At 44.3% G+C, this 4,211-nt stretch overlaps 1 pseudogene; it reads right to left on the bottom strand.

The window, feature by feature from the left end:
* Positions 1-1,506: 1,506 nt before the first annotated feature.
* LOC112133754 (protein Cripto-like) lies at positions 1,507-2,050 on the bottom strand (annotated as a pseudogene).
* Between the last annotated feature and the right edge of the window lie 2,161 nt (positions 2,051-4,211).

The raw sequence follows: 4,211 nt of genomic DNA, 5'->3' as shown, positions 1-4,211 counted from the left end.
GTAGGGAGAGAGAGTCACAGGCTCTCCACCAAGAACAGATCCCATTCCTCCTCGGTCTCACCCTTGCCTCCTGAGAGCGTCACGCTGAGAGACGTGCCATCCCTGCTGCAGGAAGGAGTTTGTTAGCAAGCTCTGGGAAACGTCTGGTTCCTTGAACTTCCTATGTACCTCATAGTGGGAGATTTTGAGACATTTCACCATTTATCAAAAATGGTTTTCAATGTTAAAAAAGGTTCTTTTTTGTTTTGGTTTTGTTCAGTCTTTTTTCGTTTTTCTCAATGTATTTCCCATTTTTACTGTGCATATTCATATATATAATTTTTTTTTAAAAGGGTTTTATGCCGGGCGCGGTGGCTCACGCCTGTAATCTCAGCACTTTGGGAGGCCAAGGCGAGCAGATCATGAGGTCAGGAGATCGAGACCATCCTGGCCAACATGGTGAAACCCTGTCTCTACTAAAATACAAAAAATTAGCTGGGCGTGGCTGTGCGCACCTGTAGTCCCAGCTACCTCTAGTCCCAGGGACTACTAGAGTTGATCAAAATCAACTAATATCTCTTTTTAAAGGGAGGAGCCAGAAGTGCTGAAGTAAGGAAAGTTCATCTGCATGATGAGACTGGATAGGAAAGAGGAAGCACGTGGGAGACAGAGATTGGAAAAGACAAAGTAGATCACTTGATTCATGATTATGTGGGTGTAGAGAAGCAAGTTACAAGGTTAATTGAAGGGCAAGTTTTTATCATCTGTAGCAAGCTACCTAAGACAGGAGTTCCCTTTTTGCTCAACACATTGTAAAAAAAAATGAAGTCTTCTTGGAAAAAAATTTTACCTCAATTTTCCCAGTGAGACTACTTAAAAATTTATGTTTCTTCCAAACTATGTAATTATTTTAACTGTTGTAGAAAAAAAGAGGGAAAATATTCACAATATTTAGTTGAAACTAGGTGATAAAAACTATATATTGTAAATCCCCCCCACCTTTTTTTTTTTTTTTTGAGATGGAGTCTCACTCTGTCACCCAGGCTGGAGTGCAGTGGTATGACCTCAGCTCACTGCAACCTCCTCCTCCTGGGTTCAAGCGATTCTCCTGCCTCAGCCTCCCAAGTAGCTGGGACTACAGGCACACGTCACCACACCTGGCTAATTTTGTATTTTTAGTACAGATGGGCTTTCACTATGTTAGCCAGGCTGGTCCTGAAGTCCTGACCTCAGGTGATCCACCTGCCTTGGTCTCCCAAAATGCTGGGATTATAGGCGTGAGCCACTGCACCCAGCCTCTTTTTTTTTTTTTTTTTTTTAGTAATTTCTCAGCGGATGGCAGGGTAGAGGTAAGAAATAGTTGGTACTGTAAGGAAGTGTTAGAGACCATTATGGAAAGGTGTTCATTATCTTAAGGCAAATAACAAACGATCATCTTTCAGTCAGAACATTGGAGCAGCAGCCTTTACTGGTCATGAAATTTGCATGATATCTAAACTTGTATTTGCAGAAAAAGGTAAATGTTGATTAATAGCAACTTTGTATAGAAAGGCAGATGGCAGCATAAAAGTGGTACAATGCAGACAGTGGTAGTTCTGGAGTCCTGGTCCTTGAAGTGCTCGTCCATCACAAGGCCATCACACCCAGGTAGAAATGCCTGAGGCAAGCAGCGGAGCTGTCCATGTCAGCATTTACACAGGGAACACTTCTTGGACAGCCAGGTGTCATGGGGCTCAAACCTACAGTTCTCATTGTGCATGTAATACTCACAGGTCTGTCCATAGAAGGATGGGGCTCAGGCAGAAAAGAACCCCAGCATGCAGGTTCCCCATTCAGACAGCGGGTTCTGTTTAGCTGCTTACTGTCTTGTATCCCCAGGGAAGGGATATACCGGGAAGACCATGGGTGAATTGGGGGCTCGTCTTGAGGCTGAATGCTGTCATCTCTGAAGGCTACGCCTCCTAAGGTGAATGTGCAAGTTCATGGTGGCCTAACCCGGCAACGAATCCCATTTCAAACGCCTTGAAATGGCCATGATCAAAATTACACTCTGACATTGTCCCCTGAACATTTGGGCAGGCCAGAGTATAGGAGAGAGAGAATTGTTCATTGTTTTTAGTTAGGAGGGAATGGCTGATGGTTGCTTGGCTATTCCACAGATGCACGGCAGAGCAGCTCCTTCTGGATCCCTCATCCCCTGGCAAGCTGGGAGCTCTGGTCAGTGCTTCTCAAATCTGTTTTGTTTTTCTGGGTCAAAGAGGCTGCTGATAGCCCGTGAGCCAGAGCACTTGAAGCAAATCTATTCCCAGCTTGAATAGTGCAGGTAAGGAAATTGCCAGAGTGACCATCACTAATTTTGCTCCCTGGTGCTAAGTGCACCTAGCGGGCATGCTGAGTTCTACTCCCTCCTGCCATCCAGTGGCGTCAGGGACTGTCATGGTCCCCAGAGCTTGACTGCCTCGGCTGCCTGTCTGTGCAGGGCCAGTTTCAGCTGTGTGCAGCCTCCAAGCTTCAAGCACAAAGGATCGCTCAGTTGCTGAAGAGCAGGAGCCCCAAGCACCTGTGGTAGTTTATTGGCATGCTCAGTAATCAAGCAACAGGCTCCTAAACAAGTATCAGGTAGAACTATTTTGCATTCATTTGCGGCTAGTCATTAAAAAAATTGCCCACTTGTTTAGGAAGCAGCCGCAATTTATACTTTGTGATAAAATTTTTCAAATGATTATTTTTCTCAATGATTAAGCACCACGATCAAGTATGAAAAACAAATATTCAAAAATTTTCAATATATGCAATATATGTGATTAACATTTTAGTATTAAGAATGTTAAGAATAAGCAGTTTTAAAAAATAAAAAATGTAATAACATGAAAATATTTTAAACATTACTATAAATGAATAAAAAAGCATATATTTTTAATCATCAGATTGGCAGAGATAGGAAAACTCACATCAGGCCCTATGCCCATGAGAGATTGGGAAAAGCACCTCCTCATATATTACTGGTGGGAGTATTCATAGACACAACACTTTCATAAGGCTATTCAGCAATGTGTGATGACAGTTTAGAATATGCACACTCGTTTTCTGACATGGGAATTTCTTCTTAATTCATCGTAAGATAGGCGGACAAACCTCAAAGGAGACTGGCCCAGGATGGCTGAGTGCAGCGTTATTTATTTCCCATGCCATCAGTGGAGAGCCTGCTCTGCCTCCCGTTCCGGTGATGTGCAACTCACTGGATTCAGAGCTTATGCGTAGGCCCAGGGCAAACCCAAGGTACCCAGCTAGTGACTGAAGGGACACTTCTTCTGTTCTGGGTAGAACAGTCACAGATTCTAGTGCAGGGGCCCTGACACTTGGTGAGGAGCATCCACTTTGTCTTTTCCTGAAGCAAATCATTAACTTTCAGCACATGGCAGTTATGTCAGCTCTGCAGACAGAGGCTGGCCCATGTGGCTGCTGTCCCCAGGGCTCGGCGTCCCTGCTCTGAGATCCAACTGCAGGTATTTAGCCAGGGCAGGTCTAGTCTCCCGCCCTGACTGGCACCAGCCAGGATACTGAGTGGCCTGGGGCTCAGAGTTAGAGAAACAGCCGGGCTCCTCCTTTCCTCCCTCCTGTGTCACCTTGGTCAAAGCTTTGAGTTCCAGGAGCAGCAGCCTTCTCCCTCTACCCTCTTCAGGAACACCACTGGAGCCTTGTGGCCATTTGGGTGACCCGATGCCCTCAGAGCAGCAGGGTTTGCTGTCGTCATGAATGGCATCTCCATGTGCCAGTGTCATCAGATGATCAGAGTAGGGTGTGGGGAGCATGAGGCAGTTGTGTTGTGGATTTTTTTTTCCTAGAGGAATTAGAAACCTATTTACATATACTTAGCATTAATTTACATACGATCCTCTCATAACTAACTCCAAATACTTCTCTATGAATTCAACTAATTAGTGCAACTAATCACTATTGTAGCCCAACCCAGCATTAAGGGCATTAAATACATAAAATACTGAATAGATTTGTAAAGTCATCATCATAATGGTAAATCAGCTTAGGTCGCTCACAAATGCAGATGGCAATCGCTGCTCCCAGCCCTGATTCCTTATGCTGCAGTGATAGCTCAATTGACAAATTCCAGGGAAATTGTACCTTTATAACAGTTGGCTGAGTTAACCCCTACTCCCCACCTCCCCTAAAAAACACAAAGAAGGAAAAGAAACTAATGTTTATTTACTATCTTT

This window comes from Pongo abelii, chromosome 5 (assembly GCF_028885655.2).
Source record: "Pongo abelii isolate AG06213 chromosome 5, NHGRI_mPonAbe1-v2.0_pri, whole genome shotgun sequence".
NCBI classification, from domain to species: domain Eukaryota; kingdom Metazoa; phylum Chordata; class Mammalia; order Primates; family Hominidae; genus Pongo; species Pongo abelii.
Note: the sequence above shows the minus strand (reverse complement) of the source record. Positions and strands in the feature narration are given on the sequence as shown.